Source organism: Equus przewalskii, chromosome 9, assembly GCF_037783145.1.
Source record: "Equus przewalskii isolate Varuska chromosome 9, EquPr2, whole genome shotgun sequence".
Taxonomy (NCBI): Eukaryota; Metazoa; Chordata; class Mammalia; order Perissodactyla; family Equidae; genus Equus; species Equus przewalskii.
In genome coordinates, this window is record NC_091839.1 from 76,848,476 (window position 1) to 76,867,937 (window position 19,462).

The following is a 19,462-nucleotide window of genomic DNA, read 5'->3' on the forward strand; positions in this document are numbered from 1 at the left end:
TCCCATGAACCACACAACCCATGACCTACAGAACGTGATTTATGCCTATGCAATAGGACAGGGCAGGGTCCTGTCCTGGGGGAAACCTGAACAATGGAGCTGACCACTGACTTACGGGCTGGATGAAAACGAAAGCAGAGGAAGGAACATCACCAGCAGACTGAGTTCTATGAGACAAGACATTGTCTCTAGATGCAGTAGATCCACAGGACTTTGCATGGTCTGCCCTTGGCGAGGGAAGGGCTATCTGTGGTTGCACCTATGAACATTGAACTAAAAGGATATACACATCTATATACTATACTTAAACGTATAGAAGTGTGTGTGTACACACACACATATCAGACAACAAGGGTGAAAGGTAGCACTCCTAACAATCAACTTAGCTGTCACACCTAACTGCCTGTTTGTCCCCATCTCCCTGATCTTTTCCTTCCATCACAGTCAACCTTAATGATTCTAATAATTCCGACTGCTTCTAGTCAAGCCTTTTGGGTTCAGCCATAATTTGGGTATCTCACATCCTCCTCCTCAATCTCTTATCTCCTCCCATTATCCCGTGTAATTCCATGTTAACCAAACTAGAACACCTAAATTCAATAAATGTTGAATGAACCAACAAAACAGCACAGTTGTAACAAGGAAATTTGTTTTTGCTGCCTTATTATCTATATATCAAAAGTAAATATTCTTCCTGTTGGACCCCAGAGTAACGAGAATGGGCTTGAGATACTTTTTCTCTTCTGAAGAAGGACTGGTCCCAGTATCCACCAATCCCCTGGGGAGGGTTTCCTCCCACTTTGACCTCTAATTATATAGGAGTATCCATAGAGAGAAATGGTTTATTTCTGCCATGGAGTTTATTGTAACAGCATCTGTCCTGTACCAATTGTACATTTATCTTTAAAAGAAACAGATGGAATGGCATGACACAGCACTTGGTATCATCCTATAAAACAAGCCTAGCTGAGGGCTAGACACATATAAACACTGTAATCCCTGTGTACCTCTGCCTCAAATGACGGGCTCAGGCCACGGCAGAATCAGCTCTTGTGGGAAATCAGTCAGCCAGCTGTCCAGGACGGGCCAGGGCTTATGTGACCACATCTTTACTTGATTCAAAGGCTTCTTAAAAACTCTAATAGAGACTTGTTATGCTTTTAGGATCCTGGAAAACATCTAAGATGACACATATTTCTGGCACGTATGTCTTTGGGCAACAAATGTACACACTTTCTACTAATTGAGAACTTTCGAGTAAGCCGTCTAATGAATGAATGCCCCATGGATTAACATGCACGACCATCATAAAAATTTACAGACATATTTGCCATATTTTGCAAAGAGAAAAGAAGGTTTAAAAGGATAATGCTGTTGTTTTAACCCATGTGTACATAATTCACAGAGAAAAGACTGGAAATGCTCAGCCAAAATGGGAACAATGGTTGCTCATGAATGCAGGCAATGGGAAATTTTGCTTTACTGCTTTATTTGTATTTTTCTATATCACAAGTTTTCTTCACTGAATATGTTATCGTGATTAATCTATTTAAAAATTTTTTTCTTAAAGTCCATTAAAACAAAAAATGTGACATTTTCTCCCTTTATTTCTCTACTCCTGCTTCAGTAGTTTTAAAGGCTGTACAAAACAGGACAACTAAGAGCAAGCAAAGTTGTCATAAACTGGTACCGGGCCACGTGGTACACATTTAGCTAAAACACACAGGTACATTCGGACTGTTCCTCTTTGAGCTTACACTAGACACAAGAAACCACTGGAGTGTCAGCAGCACAAGCTCGCACACACTGCTGCATGAGGGGCCTTAAAGTTAGATTTTAACCAGGTTTAAAAGAATGAAAGGAATTTCCTGGATTTTATCAGGGCAATTTCCCAACAGATTTTTGCCCCCACTTCTTCTTATTGCAAGGATTAAAGCCACTTAGAAAATTTGAGTGTATACTTGCCACTTAAAATGCTATTAAGAACATATAAATTAAGAGAGCTTTAAAAAGCAATACACATCAACAAAAGGCTTAGAGTTCCCGTTCTGAAGTTGTTTTAACAGTTTCCGATGAAGTCAGTCAAAAAGCATCAAACGCTGAGGTCACATGGAAGTGCAGGAGGGATCCACTCTCAGACCACACAGCGCCACGGAGAGACAGGGAGCACACCCCCGCGTTCGGTCGAGAGTGAGCCTGTCTTTGGTTTACCATTTAAGAAGTGTCACTGTCAAGTTTTCACTACAACTACATTAAAACTCCAAGCCGTACACACACACAATTTAACACAGCACAAGGAGAGGGACATATTTTTCAGAACTGCAAAATGGCATCTGCAGAATGTCTCAAAGGAACCACAAAGGAATTTCTTTAGCCCTAACAAAGGGAACAATGTTTCCACTAGGGCAGACAGGACTATCGCATTTCAAGAGGGGAAAGGCAGTAAAAATTAACACAGAACAGAACTGAACGTGTAGAATGATAGCCTGTAGGGAAGAATTAAGACTATTGAGGATACGTTTCACTCATTATGACAGACAAAAGTCAAAGAGGGCTTCACGTTTTAAAAATTGGGTAATTTCAAATGTTCATTTTGAAAAGGAAGAGTATAACTAAAAAAATCAAAACATAAAATTACTTACCTCGACAATGGAATCAACTAAGTTTTTGAGATGCCTAAACACGGTGCTTCTATAATTCACGTTGTTTAAAAGACAGCTTACAACAAGCTATGCCAGCACTATGCTGATCAATCGACATGTATCATTTCATCTACTTTCTCATGACCACTCTATGAGAAACATACTATCAATGCCTCCATGGTACAGATAAGGACACTGAGGCTTAGAGATATAAAATGACTCAGTATCAGGCGGATCTGAGTTACAATTCCAACTCCTTCACTTACTAGCTATGAGACTTTGACTTTCTTTCCAAGATAGTTTTACTTGGAATTTCAAGACTATCAACATCAAATAATGTTCAGAAGGATTAAAGACAAACTACTGTCAAAAATGGGACAAAGGGCCAGCCCGGTGGGGCAGCGGTTAAGTGCACACGTTCCACTTCAGCGGCACAGGGTTCGCTGAGTCGGATCCCGAGTGCGGACACGGGCACCGCTTGGCAAGCCATGCTGTGGCAGGCGTCCCACATAGAAAGTAGAGGAAGATGGGCACAGATGTTAGCTCAGGGCCAGTCTTCCTCAGCAAAAAGAGGAGGATTGGCAGCAGATGTTAGCTCAGGGCTAATCTTCCTCAAAAAAAAAAGGGACAAGAACTTCCCTAAAATAGCATACCGAAATGGAACTAGAAGCTTAATAAACTGGGGAGCGGAGGGGAAATCAAGACATACCCACTCTTAATCAACCGAGTAACATTTTCAAAACACTGTTGAGAGAAAGGCTTAAGAAATGCCTTCAGAAAAAAAGAGAGAGAGAGAATGCCAAGAGCCAAGGTTAATTACAAAATAAATATCTGAATATACCGGATGGAGGAAGATCATACTCAGGATCTTAAGCTGATTGTTACTCACTTTTATGAAGCGTATGTACTCGGTTATCTTCAGTGCACAGTACCCTAAAAAACAATTTGATGACTTCTGTATTGTCAAAAAAACTTCAGTTATAATTACCAACAGTAGACACTCATTAAAGTAAAACCAGTAAATAAGTTATCAGGGGTCGGCCCCATGGCCAAGTGGTTAAGTTCGTGCACTTTGCTTCGGCGGCCCAGGGTTTCGCTGGTTCAGATCCCGGGGGCAGACATGGCACTGCTCATCAGGCCACGCTGAGGCGGCATCCCACACAGTACAACCAGAGGGACCCACAACTATTATATACAACTATGTACTGGGGGGCTTTGGGGAGAAGAAGAAAAAAAGAAGATTGGCAACAGATGTTAGCTCAGGGCCAATCTTTAAAAAAATAATAAGTTGTCAACAGGCACATTTTTCTCATAATTATTTGTTTCTCATAAATTATCTGTGAGACCTGACAAAGTCAGAGCCCTAACTTTGACTCTCTACCCTACTAATTTCCTGTCCTGATCACCTCATTCATATGTTCCGAAAACCTCAGTAACTGCAGGAAAAAAACAAACCCTGCCACCTGAATCACAGAGTCCTCCTGGCTCTGGCCAGACCCCTTTCTGGCCTTTCTGCTTAGTCCCGTCCATGACGAATTCTACTGTTGAGAGTGAAAGAGCACCTCGCGTCTCCAGGCTCACTCCTCCGGCCTCTCAAGTCAGCCAGCCGAGCAGCATGTCCAACATCACTACCACCACCGGGCAAAGCCCGGCTACCATGCTATGACCTTGCCCAAGACTTGCCTGCTACTCCTGGCTCCACGCCATCCTCCCCTCCTCCAGGGGCCCAGAGCACTCCTCATCTCTCTCCTAGAGCTCAGCCCTTTTCTACAGCATAGGCCCCGTGGCCACATCTCACCCACTCTACTAAACAAGTCTGTCTTACTCATCTGGGTATCCTCCACAGCAAAACACACACATCCCTGCACAAAGTTATGCGTAGCATATCCAGGGAGAAAGAAATGTAGTTACAAGAAAACCCCTTTATGAAAAGAAACTCAGCACACCTATTTTTTCAAACAATTCCAGGCATCATAATCGTATTTTTCTATTATCCAAGATAATCACCATAACAATTCAATAAAGTAAGCCTAATATTAAATTAAACAGCACTTTAATGAAACAAAAATGATTTTGGCACATTTATAATGAAAAATTTCATTCCATCTTTTACGATTCATATTAGGAAAATGCGAGGAGTATGGAACTTACCATCCGTACGTTGTCTGGTTGGTTCTCACGGGTTAACATGAACCTACAGGGTCATTATCTTCAAAAAGTCATTAAATTCTATGAAAAGCAAGAAAAAAAATAGAAATGGCTCTGAAATAAGCCCTATAATAATATATTTTGGGATATACAGTCCTCTTGAATCATATAATTTTAGATCCAGGAGGCACCTGAAAAAATAATTTAGCCAATCCTTTACAATACAGATACTAGAGAATCTAAGAACCTTTAAACTGAGCTAAGTGACTGAGATATTTTTTAGACTATCCTGAGAAAAGGCAGAAACCTGACCTCCTGGCAAAGGACATCTGCCAGTGTTTTTCATTTGCATTAACTTGTTAAACCAACCAGGTGAAGAGCTCTCATTTCTGAACGACTTTGCCCCTCAATACACTCTTGCACACACCCCTTCCCTCTTGCTGTCTCCTATTCCCAATGCCCCTCACACCTGGAGCTTCCCATTCCCTACAGGTGTAAAAGCGGCATGACAAGACATGGAAGCAACCTAAGTGCCCAGCAACAGACGAATGGATAAAGAAGATGTGGTACATATATACAATGGAATACTACTCAGCTGTGAAACAGAACAAAATCATTCCATTTGCAATAACATGGATGGACCTTGAGGGAATTATGTTAAGTGAAATAAGCCAGCGAGAGAACGATAATCTGTGTATGACTCCACTCACATGAGGAATTTTAAATTATGGACTAAGAACAGTTTAGTGGATACCAGGGGAAAGGTGGGGTGGGGGGTGGGCACAAAGGGTGAAGTGGTGCACCTACAACACGAATGACAAACATTAACGTACAACTGAAATGTCACAAGATTGTAACCTATCATTAACTCAATTAAAAAAAAAAAAGCGGCACGAAAATGTGCAATAGTGGCTGTTTTTCTTTAACTCCAGGCATCACTATAATCTCTCCTCCCCGCACAGCCTTGATCAGAGGAAGGCACGGAGGATCCTCTTCCCTTCACGCTGCACAGGGCGCAGGAACTGCAGCAGAGAGCAGGGACAAGGACCGCTAGAAAAGTGAAGGGGAGCCTGTCCAAGACAGGGGTAGCTGTGGCTGCCGGAACTGAGGCATAAGACAAGAAAGTCACTATTTTATTCTTCTGGAACACTCAAACATAACTGTGTGACAGTTATGCAGAACTTTTAGGATATATCTATATAAAAACAACATAAGTTCAGCTCCCAGGAAACCTGGCCAACCCAGATCTGGACCACATCTCCACAAGCTCCGCCGCAGGTTCCGCACCAGCCATCCCCCCGACTTACTGCGCCTGCATAACAGCCCCTGTGAGACAGGATCCACAAACAGTCATTCTATTCTAGGAGAACGACATCATCAATCCCAAATACCACTACCCCTCATGCAGTCAAAACAGAGCATCTGAAGAAACACCAACTCACATTTACCAGTAAGAATTCCCTGGGTGATCACAGAGCTCCTCAGAACTCACACCTGCAGCCTGGTCTGCAAGCACCTTGCTCATTGGCACAACACACTCCAAGGACGCGTGGATTAGGATAAACGCCTTAAGTGGCAATGCTGACACAATTCAGTTCCTAACGCTTACGTCAGAGGTGGCCCAGCCCCAGGTCAAGAAATAATACTGATACTAGAACCCAACGGTAAACATAAATATCTTTGGGAAGTAGCGTTCCTCTTCCAATCACAAAATTAATTCCTGAATTATTTTACTCTTTTCCCAGAACCAAACAGAAATAAGTGGAAAATAATTGTGAAAGGCCTAGGGAGTATACAGATCCATTATTACTTAAATATAATGAATAAAAAAAGATTTCTCAAGAGAAATAAGATCACACTCGAGCAACACACGAAACTTCTGCACAAGTGCATCACAACTATGCACTTCTGTTTCAAGGGAAACAAGCATACGTGTGTGCACACACATCACACAGGTGTGCTCGGTCCACACAGTGGCGTGGCTGCTTTCCTCTACAGCTCCAGGAATTGGTCTCCTTCGGCACCACACCTTCTATGTCCTGCCGCTTTTCCGCAATGAACAAGTCGGGAGATGGCAGGCAAGTAGCTTATAGAGAGACGGGAAAAAAGTAAGCAAGTGATCGAAAAGGAGACTTTTTACATTATACTGAACAAACTTTTTAGTACAACACTAGGGAACAAATTAAGTACAGCATTATAAGAAACGCAGGGCACTGCCAGAAAAAGAAAAAAAGAATTTTCTTAATTCTGTTTCTTCCTACGTTAGCCACTCAGGCTATTTCCATCATATTTCTCCAGCACTTACACTGTCATCTCTAGTGGAGTTTCCCCACCCACTCAATCATTTAAAAAACGTTTGGAAAAGAACCAGAAGTATAATCAACCTCGCCAAAAGACATTCAGATTTTTGTCCCCACCCTAATATTTGGCTATTTATGCTTATTTCTCGATCTCTTTCCATTCTTCCACCCTTTCCTTCTTCCCGCACTACAAATACACCCAAGCAATTAAGTTACTTCCTTTCTTCCCCACTCCCTACCTCTCAGATTTGCAACATTAATTTCTTCATTCCCCTCATTCCACCTTCAATTCTTCCCTCAAGATACAGAAAGCCAAGAAATGAAGAAAACTGTCAGTAAGCCTTCAAGATGTAGAATTTAATATGCTGAAGACTTCTTGTGGAGGGGTTTTTCCAAGAAAACAAAAACTGAGGATTCTCCATCACCTATTTTTTCAGACATTCCTCCCATCGCATCAAAGTCACTTCAACTGTTTTACATAGTTTCTTCTAGAATGAGAAAGGTCAAACAGGGGTGAGGGTGAGCCCGAGGCTCTGCGTGCCAGTAAATTATCTGAATCCGTAACACCAGCCTCAAAAAGGACATCTAACTAGCTGTTGACCAAAAGATAAAATGTGCAAATCATTCTAGACTTGCTTTTTCTGCAGACATTCCCGAGATGAGCCAGCACAGAGACGAGGGAAGACGCCATGCTTCCTAATTCGCCCTGATGTGCTCAGAACCTTTCTAACACGTCAGAGTAATACATGAGACCCTACAAGGTGCTCTCCTAGTACCAGGAAGACAAGCAAAGTGGAGGGGAGAGAGAGGCAGGAAGGGGATGACAAGACAACATCCTCATCCAGACTAACACACACAACCCGGTGCAAAGCTGACATTCACGAAATGCTCAAATTTCAAGACAACCGTAGAAGGAACGCCGTAAGACTGTGTGAGCAACTGCAAAAGGAATTATACAGCTCAGAACTCCTATAGGAGTTCAGCAACCTACGGCAAATGTATTCCAGAGTAGAAGAAATTTGGCATATGAGATGGTAATTAACAGCTTGGCAAAACCACGGAAAAGTTTTAAGAGATTTACTGGTTTTAATGCGGTGGAAAAGAAAAACTTCAAATATGCTTCAGCTTATGCTAAACGTAAAACATATATTTTTAACCTCTATTCCTTTCAGGTTCACGTCAACCCTAAAATAGCAGAAATCCAGCCATATCATAATGGTTTTCAAACTTCTCCGAAGCACTTGGGGCAAATGAATTTAACTGCACAGGTGGGTCTGGGGAGTCTCAGTGTTCCACTTTTTTTCACACTCAGTTATACGTAGAAGGACTGAACTCTCTGGGGCAGGGACCTCTAATTATCCTAGAAGACAATACTTCCCAAATGCTCCCAGTAAATAGTGACATCAGCAGAACAGCAGAGTGAAAAGCATATGGCTCTAATTCCAGCTCTGAAAGTAACCGTCATTTTGAGCAAGTCATTTACCTTCACTTTATGAAATTTCCTCATCTATGAAATAAAGAGAGGGAGAACTCATTCTCTCTTAAAGACCCTCATAGTTCTAAAACTGTACATTTAAAAAAATTATTTGGCAAACTGTACGCAACATAAAGTTGAATGAAAATAGGCATCAAAACCAAACATACAGTATGAGCCCTACTTTGTGAAATGTATACAAATACGCATTTACTGAAGTATTCATTCCACATGCTATGAACGTAAGGTACAAGGATAAAAACAAAATATTAACAATGAGGTCTATAAGTGGAAATAAAGCTGGCTTTTATTATTTATGTTTCTCTGTATTGCAAATTGTATTCAACGAACATATAAATTCATCATAAAAAGATCCAATTGCTTGAATCCAAGCTTGATATGTGAAATCACAGCTCCTCGGCCTCGCGCAACGAGAGTTCTCTAGAAACACCAGCAGTCCGGGATTCAGTTAGGGGGAAGGGGGAGGGGGGACACCCCTCAACTTTGTTTTTCCACAGCTATTTTTCTCATCTAGTCTGAATCCCCTCCTCCGGGCCCCCTCCTCCCCGCAAAAATCTCCTGGGAGTGACTGAACGCAAGCAACCTAAAACTGGAATTTCTGGGGCTGTGTGGTTTTCTAAAAGCACTGTATTTTCATCTCCCCACCTCCACACACACACACACCCAGAATTGGATTTCATACTTATTTTCGAAACATAATCTCACAGCAGTATTTAAACGTCTTTAAAAAAAAGCACAGGCAGGCTCATCGGAAAAACAGAACCATTTGGCACCTCTGGAGGTGATGTCATTGCCAGCCATGGCTCTGAACTGGCTCTGGAATCCAGCTGTGGCTGGAATCCCTTAGCCCACCCAATGCTATTTAGCAGAAAAACACAGGCCTCCCTGGCCCCAGAAAACCTCAGGGTCACACCTAACTGCTCTGCTTGGGAAGCCCCGTACTTGCAACTTTTCAGCTTGAAACTTTTTGTAGAGCACAGCACCAAACACCATCAGGACCATCCTTGGAAGACCAAACTTTAGCTGCTGCAAAGCTTTATTTATAATCTGGAGGGCCAAACAGGCTAGTTCTGCAGGCCTGTCTGTAGGCAGACCCCGACTCGTGACATGCGTGTCCCAAAAGCCTGATTTTGAGTCACTGATTTGAAGAAAAGAACCATCCATACAGCCTAACCCCCAGAGGAAGCGATGACTAGGCTGGGGAGGGGGTGGGCACAGCAGGGGAATGAGATGGGGACGACAAAAGTAAAGTCGATCTCATTCTGTGAGGTGAGGGGAGGAAATAGAAGGCCTGGCTATCCATACAGATAAAATAACGCACAACGATGGTTTCAGACACAAAGTAAATGAATGAATGCTATTATTATGATTTTTCCCCACAGAAACAGTCATTAAAGTGAGTACTAACTCCCTCAGCCTACGTAAGAAGGTCCAATTAATCTGTAACGCACCTGAAGGCACTGAACACTCACCTGCAAATTTTAACAACAGTTCTAAGGGAAACACACAATGAGGAGTTCTGACTAAAACACAGTTGCTCCCTGGGAGAACAGCGGGAGATGACCCTGGCTGCCACCCGCCCTTCGCACCGGAGTCAGTGAAGAATCCCCATCCATCCACCCCCTGCTCCTGCAGCAGGAGGCTGGGCCCCTCACAAGGGGCCGAGGTGGGCACTCTGGGAGCCCGCACTCGAGGAGTCTAGGACATGGGCCTCCACTCAGGTCCCCCGCGTCCCCACACCCCCTCCACCAGGCCCTGCTCACCTGTCCCTTCTCTGTAAGTGCCAGAGTGCAGCCTCCTGCCTCCCATTGCCAGCACCTCACCAATATGGTCCCCTGTGAAGGGAAACCAGAGCCCTCACCTCCCAAGTTCAGTCCAGAGAGCCACACAAGGCCTTACCACTTACTGTCATACTTTCACCACTCGTGACGATGGGACATGATGAGGAAAGCCCAAATATGTTGGTCTGCTTTTACTTACACTCTAAAGGCAAGGCCAAAATTACACCCAGATACCCAGATGCTTTTTTTTTTAATCATCAAGACCACAGGAGGAGGAGGGAGGTAGAACTTCTATCTCACAATTCCCACGACTGTGCCTACTTGATCTTTTACAGAGCCGTGTTACCTTCTCAACCCTCTAAAAATTAATTTTCAATTATCTATTGCTGAGTACGTGTTTTGTGGTCAATCCATAACTGTCTAAGTCACAGAAAGCTCTCCCTATGACCCAAAGCACATCACAAGTCCCCTTTCCTACTGGCCAGCTTTGACAGAACCTCAGGATCTCGGAGAGGACCCAGACTCTGGCATTCTGCCATCTGTTTCCCTCAGTCTCACAGTGAAGAGCTGCAGAGACCCAGCGATCAGCCAGAAGCTCAACCAATGTGTGAGCGACGCTTTTCCCCACCACCCATGATGTTTCAAGTCTTTACTGGGGCGAGGGGCTGAATCCCAAACCTTCCCATGTACAATCATTCCAAATCCAAATGGTTTTTTTTTTTTTTTTGAGGAAGATCAGCCCTGAGCTAACTACTGCCAATCCTCCTCTCTTCGCTGAGGAAGCCTGCCCTGAGCTAACATCCGTGCCCATCTTCCTCTACTTTATATGTGGGATGCCTACCACAGCATGGAGTGCCAAGCAGTGCTATGTCCGCACCCGGGATCCGAACCAGCGAACCCTGGGCCGCCGAGAAGCGGAATGTGCGAACTTAACCGCTGCGCCACCGGGCCAACCCCCAAATGGTTTTATTAGTATACTCCGACTCCTTTCTCTAAGGCCCAGAACTGTGTGCCTACTTAAAAAGCAAATCCCAGTGACCCGGCCCTCCTCACCCCCTCAGCTGCTCACTCCCACGCTCACATCCCAAGCACTGGCTTTCACATTTTTCCAACTGTGACCCAGAGGAAAATACTTACATCCCAACCCAGTTCACAAATACACAGTAAACACACCCAGACTTAATGGAAACAAAGTTTTCAAATGACTACGTGTGACCCACTCCCACCAGCGAAACCCTATGCTTAGGCAACTTGTGCCAAACCCAGACCCAACCCTGAGCCAGCAAGCCTGCTCTGGGCACTGACAGCCTCAGCTGGAAAAGGGTCCTCTCCCCTCCCGAAGGGGAAGCCCTGCACAGGGGCAGAGTGGCAGCAGTGAGGCTGACCCGAGGCGCGATTATTGCTAATTGAAAGCTTTTCCCAAAGGGCGAGGCTTCTTTTGTCAATTCACATAAAGGTTCCGTATAGAGAAGAGAGGCCTGACTCTCCTGTTGTTGCTTCAACTTCTAAAGGCCAGTCATGGCCTTCTTAAAGGATTTCCTGAAAACTCCTGCCCTAGACCTATAATCCTACCATTATCCCAATTGCATGCATCCCAGCCTGTTAGCTTCTATCTTTCCAGCTCAATCCCTCTTGAACCCCAACTCCAACAGTTCTTTGACCTTGAGCAGCCTGTGCCCCGACCACCTTCCCACTGCCCTGTCTTCACTACCCTCCCTCAGGGGCTGGGCAGCCACGGGTCACCATGATACCCTTAACTCCCAGCCATGCTAGCCTCTAGCACATTCATCTGCTCTATTTCCAGCTAACTCTGACCTTACCTCAGACCTGTACCCAGGTAGCCAAATAAAAATACCTACAACACACCTGTCTCAATTTAAATTCACAACTTTAACTGCACTCTTAGAGATCTCCAGAGATCCTACGACAGTTCCCCAGTCAGCCGCACACCCCCGCTCTCCTGGACATAAATTTCACACCCGTACATAAAGCAAACTAATTACACACCAAAAAAACGTATGATCCTGGAAATTGGCTCTTGTTATGGTCTCAACTGCAATCTAACTACAGCTGTCCTCCAACAGGGAAAACCTGGTATTGTTGAACGAACTCAATGTTATAAATAAACAAAAGTTATTAACCATTCATAAAAAAAATCTGCCCAGTACAAGGCTGACTTCCAACACTACTAAGTTTAAGGGTACTTAACCATTAAAGAGCAGAAGAAAAAGTGTATCTATTCTCAAAATATATTCTTGTTTTCTCTTCTTTAACAAAAATGTTTGGTAATATTCTCTTACTTCTCTTACCAAAGTAGTCCATGTGCAACTCTGCCCCGCCTCTCAGCACCGTCAGGAATCACAGTTTATTGTCCAAATATAATCTGTTCAACCATGCAAACACCTGTGCAATCAGGCGTGTTCAATTTCCAAGGGACAAGTCTAATGACATGGCCGCAGTGATAAGCTCTGGTGCCCTGCTGGTGGGCCTTTTGCTGAAAGAAACAGCTTTTCCCATAATTATCTCTATGTTGAATCAAAATGTCTAATAAGTGCTTTCATGTAATTCAACAGAAAAACAAAACACACGCATTATGGAGCTGCTGTTATTCTACCCCAGGGCACTAATGGTGACACTAATGCACATAAGAAACCCCAGAGTAAAATGAAGTGTCTCTTGGAATTCAAGGGCCAGCAGAACTGAAGCTAAGGAAGCATATCTGCCCAAGCAGGCCATAAAAGGTCAAGGCCAGAACTCCATGTGCTCCAAGAAGGGCACCACGGGAAATCACCGCAGGATAGAAATCACGGGGTATTGCTATCACTGTAAAACTCAGTTCCTCCTGGAGGAGGGGAACACACGACTAACATAGTTGAGAAATCCAGATTGACATCACATATGCCAGCAAAGAGGCAGATTACATTCCAGAACATGCAAAGGCTACGAAGCCCTTCAGAGCAAAAACATAATTACCTTGGAGGAACCTCAGGTAGACGGCAGGAACACCACCTGGACCTGCAGATACGGTCAAGGCCGTGACCCAGCCTACCAGCCTCAGTCACCCAGACTGCCAAGACAAAACAAAGGTGCACAGCGCAAACCACACCAATATGTTCATGCTAACGTGGCAGTTCCTACCTTCACTCACTCAGGCTCCTTCTCAGCATCCTGACTTTCAAACACCCTACCCAACACTTTCTATTACCTAGTTCTAAGACTGCCAAGATATCAGCTTCTCCTCCTCCACCATTCAGCCACTCAACATTTAGGGAATGGCCACTATGTACCCAGCACTGTGCTAGGACATCATAACCTAGTAAGGGACACAGGGAGGAAGCCAATGACGACAATTCACTCTGAGAAATACCTACATAAAACAATGTGCAAAAAGGCATAAGAGCAGAGAAGGAAGTGAGGTAAAACCAGAGCCATCTCTGAAGGATGAAGGAAGCAAAGAAAGGAGGCACAGAACCCCAAGAAGGTGCAAAGGCATCAAGACACCACTACAAGTTGCTCCTTTCAACTTTCAACCTTTGATCAAAAATCACAAAGTTTAGGCCCAAGAACTCACAAGTTAATAAGATGCAAAAGTAAATCAATTTCCCTACTAACATGGTAGCTATTTTTTAAGATTTTATTTTTCCTTTTTCTCCCCAAAGCGCCCCCGGTATGCTAGTTGTATATTTTAGTTGTGGGTCCTTCTAGCTGTGGCATGTGGGACGCCGCCTCAGCGTGGCCTGACGAGCAGTGCTAAGTCTCCACCCTGCATCCGAACCTGCCAAACCCTGGGCCGCCAAAGCAGAGTACGTGAACTTAACCACTCGGCCATGGGGCCGGCCTCCATGGTAGCTATTTGAGAGATACTGGACCTTGAGATTTCCCCTTTTTAAGGTTATTTAAAAATTCCATTTATCCACTGTATTTCAGTTTTCATTGTACAAAGCGAATCAACACTTGACTCTGCTGATAAGCGTGCACCTACGTGTATCACTCACACTGCATCCTCTGCTACTCAGTATAATTAGGGGAGGCACACTAGGACCAATCTCCATCCCAGTCAAAACCTGGGTGGGTATCTCTCTCGTTCTTTTGCTTCTCTCCCACCCCAGGCCAAGGTAGTTCATGTACCACTCTGATGGTGGCTAAGATGACGGTAGGTAACAGTTTAAGATGTGATCTCTTCTAAGTCGGGACAGAGGATGAAGGCAGGAGGCAGCTGAAAAATAGAATCCAGCGTAAGGTCAACTTGCGTTATTTGGCTTAGGGCTGGTGAGCAGACAGGTGGATAACCCTCTTCCTCCACCTGTAGAATAGAGAATAAAAACTCGCCTATTTACCAGTGAGGTGTTTTGTAAAGAAAAAATCTCAGGAAGACAGAAACAGTTTCTAATTGATTAGATTTGGTCCATGCCCTATCTTAGCTAGATGGGGGTTCTTCCACCTCTGCACTAACAGCATTTTGGTCAGACAGGTCTCTCTGGTGAGGAGCTGTCCTCTGCATTGTACGATGGTCAGCAGCATCCCTGGCCTCCGCGCACTAGATGCCAGTAGCTCACCCTCAAGTCGTGGCAATCAAAACTATCTCCAGACATTGCCAGTGTACCCCAAGAGACAAAGATCAGCCACCCGCCCCCACCCCAGTTGAGAAGCACTGTGCCTGATGATGAGCATCAAGCTATTTATTAAATATACAATAAAGAAGAAACTGATGCTGATGAACTGGGCAAAATTCTAGGAAAAAGATTATGTCTTAACCAGCTATTGTCTGCATTTTAATGAAATCTAACAGATATCCCCAACAGAAGAGAATCACCAAAATTAAGGCCAAGGAAGTCACGCAAAGTCTGGAGCATTTAAGCAACAATAAGTACAGCACACAGATGCTCAGGTTTGGCGGAAGCTGCAAGTGAAAAAGAAGAGCCTAGTTAAAAGGTTAAAACTAAATCAAACCAAGTCTATCTTCACATACGCAAGCCCATTCCACCTCCAAAAAAATATCTTCAACAGATTTTAATTCTACAAAATGAACATCTGAAACAGTAACTATTTTGAAATACTTAGAAACACAGAGACCAGACTCCAAATCCCAGCCGGCTCCAACCATTTTCTAGCTCCATGACCCTGACCTCTCTAAGCCGGTTCCCTCCGCAGAGGGGACGACGTAACCAACACAAGGACGTCAGAGGGTGCCCACACTGGAAGTACTAGTGAGAGGCAACTACCAGTAGTTTCTCATACATATTTTATAAACGTATTTCTAATACAAGATGGAACCCACTGCCCAAGTGAATTAAAAAAACACGCTTCTAGTAACTTAACTGAAACAACCCGTTCCTGTAAAAATACCCGCCTTAGATGCCAAGATTTACCTGCACTCTTAAGTCAGCAGAAGAATGAATTACCATCCAAACCCATGGTTACAATAAAAGCAAAAGAAAAATGCTGCCCTTTTTTTTTTCTTTAAGACCACGTTATCCACTACTTATGCTAACTCCAAATATTTACCCAGATTTTTATCCAAATCAACCAAAACACCATTTAAAGCGGCTGAGTTTAAAAATTACCATCTAAATTTTCTACAAAGCCTAACAATCGAGTAGGAAAGAAGAGCATTTTCTCACACATACCAGAGCCAGTTTGCAGTTGCTGTTTTTGCCTCACAGAAGTTGTTTTCTAGCCACAAGCTACTACAAATTGTTCAGACCTTTTGGCAGCAACACAGGAAACTGCCCTTTTCACCCGTTCTCCCACAAAAATGTAGTCAATTTCTAGGCAGGCCCATCTCTCAAGGCTACTTGCTTCACGGAGCCAAATGCACACAATTTTTCATTTAGCCATATGAAAGAGCCCCAAATAGTTTGCATTTTTGTGAAGAAAACTGAAAGCAAGTCACCAAAGACCTGTGGGCAAAGCTCTGCATTAAATCAGCTCCACCACACTTGACGCCAGCATTTGAAATTTATAGGGCATTTGGCATCAGAGCTGTTTCTGTTTTATCCAAATCGTCCAGGATGCAATAGGCAACACGTGAAGCCACTTCCTGCAGCTTCATTGTCCCTGGCTTCCCTCTGTTCTCAACCTGTCAGGTTTTAAATAAGTAGTCAAAATAGGTACCGCTGCCTTTTGATTTAAAAAAAACCCTCAAATCTTCCCTTTGAATCTGGGGTTTTCCCACAATCTTAAGGATCACACAAAGGTATTTCAGTAACCCACAAAGATGACGTTCCTCTCAGCTTTTCAAATTCAAGCATAAAAAAATCAATCTATAGTCTCTCCTTCAATTACTTAAGTAGAGGTGAGGGGAGGAGGGGGTAAATTACTCAACAGCTGTAACGTTTAATTTCTAAAAATAAAGCCGAAATTGCCTTTTGAATGCAAAATTAAAGAAGAAACTTGAAAACCAGGAATTCCTTTCTGTCTCATTTGGCTTAAAATTTCAGACAGGTCATTTATTTTAAATAAATAAATAAATAAAGAAGCCCAAATGGCAGAAAGGCATCTGCAGTTACTCACAAAATGAAGCTGGACACTGCCCTGCCCTGGGACGCAAAGGCCAAAATTCAATCCGGCAGACCAAGCTCCCAATTCACAGACTGAGAAAGAAAACGAGCCCTGTATTTTCCAGGGAGCATTTTCTGTCTCCAAAACTGACTTGCAACCTCAAACAAGTTCCAGTAATGACGCAAAGGCCACTTCTCCAAAGGGTACAGTATCAGAAACTGTCCAAAAACCACACAGGCAATGGACAAGCAAAGGAACCGCGATTCAACTACACACACCATTCCTTTGATTTAATAGAAGTAATCCAAAGAACAGAGTCCAATATCAACACTAACTTAAAATATGCTCAAGTTCAGAAGTCCTTTTCGAAGGTACACTAAATTATTCCAGCAAAATAAATCCTATAGATTATACTGGGAAGAAATCTGGAAGGGAAACTAAAGAATCCAAATTAAAAATTCAAAGGAAAATTCTTACATGTCTAGTAGGTAAGAGGCCTCGCTTGCCTGGATCTAAGCACAAAAGGCACAGCCTGTTATTTTAGGTAATCTTTCCAGTTTAAATAGATAACACGCACATGGAGTAAGCGCTAACTGCAGACAAGCTTTCATTTGCTGCTGCCTTAACTGACAATAATGCAGACCATCTTTCATCTCCATAAACAAAACAGAATATCAAAGAGCCATCACATGGTTGTTTACCACTTAGCATCTTCAAAGTCCATCTAATTGTTAACATTTATGAGAAAGTGTCTACGGAAGGAGCAGAAGAAAGGGCCTCCTCGCTGGAGATCTGTTTCCTCCGCGGGTCTGAGGTGGCCTGTGGGCTGTTCAAGGCCAGCATGAACAGCCTGCCGGACAATCACCAGAGAAACAGAACAAGCATTTCTTGAGTTCACTGTCCACATCTTCACACGATTTATTTTCGAGTAAGTACACAAGAACAGAAGAGCAGCTGCCCGAAGGTTATCCAGAGGTCTGGCACGAGCAGTGGAAGCGCTCAAGTTCACCGTTCAAACACATGGCTTTTCTGGCCCACCTCAGAAAGTTCCGCCTGGGAAAGTTTACTTCAGATACGAGGTAGATGAAAACTAAGGGATCTCCTTACCACTGTCACATTTTTTAAATTTCTCATGCCATTAGAAAACCCATCGCAAAATATAATTGGACTTTTCTAAACAGCAAAAAGAGATGAAGGAAGCAGACTCGGTCAGCGGCCGTCCCACGGCCCTCTGTGCAGCGCGGGCGCGCCGTGCAGTCGCGGTATTACAGAGCGCATGGCCAACGCCGGGGGGGACAGCACACGAGTCCCAGACGGACTGACTCCCAAGAGGTTAAGTTAGCATCTGGATTTACTCACCGTCAGTTGAGGGTGTGTTGTTTGCTTGCTGGTGTGTTTGTGTGCTTTAGGATCTCTCCGTGGTTTACTTTATATGTGGCAAAAGCGCTAAAGGCCCTTCATGCGTCCAAATGAAAAACTCGACACATTTGGCTTCAATCAAGCCAGCGTTTCTTGAAGACAGATTCCAGCTATGAATCCTCCACATTTGTGTGCTGGAAAGGGTGAAAAGGGCAGTTTTCTGTGTTGCTGCCAATGGGCTGAACAATTCTCAGTAGCCTGTGCTAGAGAACAATTTCTCTAAGAAGAAAACTCAACTTCCAAGCCGGCTTGGCGGACTTGTGTGAAATAATGTGATTTTTCTCCATTTACTCTTATTTTCTGTTACACCTTTTCCAGTAAAATCCTTCCCTGGAATTTTATAATCATGTTTTTAAATGACCTTGTTAGTGAAAATAATGCTTAACAGGTTAACTGAAAACCAATCTAACTTTTGCACACATCTAACTTTTGAGCACTAAAATCCTTTCTAGTCTTCTCCATCCACAATATAGTACTAATTTTGTTCAGGTATTCATTTCTGGAAAGTTCTCTCTGAATTCGTCCTGCAAACATTGATTAGACACTTTATAAGGAAACACAACACATACACACACCCCAACCCCCCACCAGGCTGCTTGCTCACTGTGGAGAACGCCAAAATGAACGAGAAACGCTCACAGCCCCTGAGAAATCAATCTAGTAATGGAGAGAGAGAAAGGGCAGAATCCTGAGGGGGGGTGTCAGAGAATCTGTGTGTGTTTTTTGTAAATTCACGGATGATTCTTGTGCATACTAAGTTTTATAAGAACTAAGGTTTAAGAACTGTATTCACACACACAGAGACACCGCCCCCCCCAGAAAGGGAATAAGTTAGTAGGTCATTATTTACTTAAAAAAAACCTCACGACTGAATCACTCAAATTAGACAGCCACCATAGTTATATCTAAAATATCACTCATTTGGGCTGGCCCAGGGGCATAGTGGTTAAGTTCACACGTTCTGCTTCTCGGTGGCCCAGGGTTCGCCGGTTCAGATCCCAGGTGTGTACATGGCACTGCTTAGCACGCCATGCTGCGGTAGGCATCCCACTTATAAAGTAGAGGAAGATGGGCAGGATGTTAGCTCAGGACCAGTCTTCCTCAGCAAAAAGAGGAGGATTGGCAGTAGTTAGCTCAGGGCTAATCTTCCTCAAAAAAAAAAGAAAAGAAAACATC

General features: G+C 43.6%; 1 protein-coding gene and 1 pseudogene across 39 annotated transcripts in view; one reads left to right on the forward strand and one right to left on the reverse strand.

Annotated features, from left to right (window-relative positions):
• The window catches only part of EPB41L2 (erythrocyte membrane protein band 4.1 like 2), a 204,878-nt gene that overhangs the window by 140,968 nt on the left and 44,448 nt on the right, over positions 1-19,462 (reverse strand). For 9 of the 39 annotated variants that reach the window (XM_070557115.1, XM_070557121.1, XM_070557111.1 and 6 more), the window contains exon 2: positions 3,532-3,575. The exons of 18 other annotated variants lie outside the window; for them this stretch is intronic. The gene's annotated coding sequence lies outside the window, so the exon portion shown is untranslated. Of the gene's footprint in view, positions 1-3,531; positions 3,576-4,793; positions 4,872-18,226; positions 18,421-19,462 lie in introns of those variants that run through there. 12 more of the 39 variants (XM_070557100.1, XM_070557116.1, XM_070557109.1 and 9 more) reach the window with 3 other exon arrangements.
• On the forward strand, positions 11,713-11,889 carry LOC139073744 (U4 spliceosomal RNA; annotated as a pseudogene).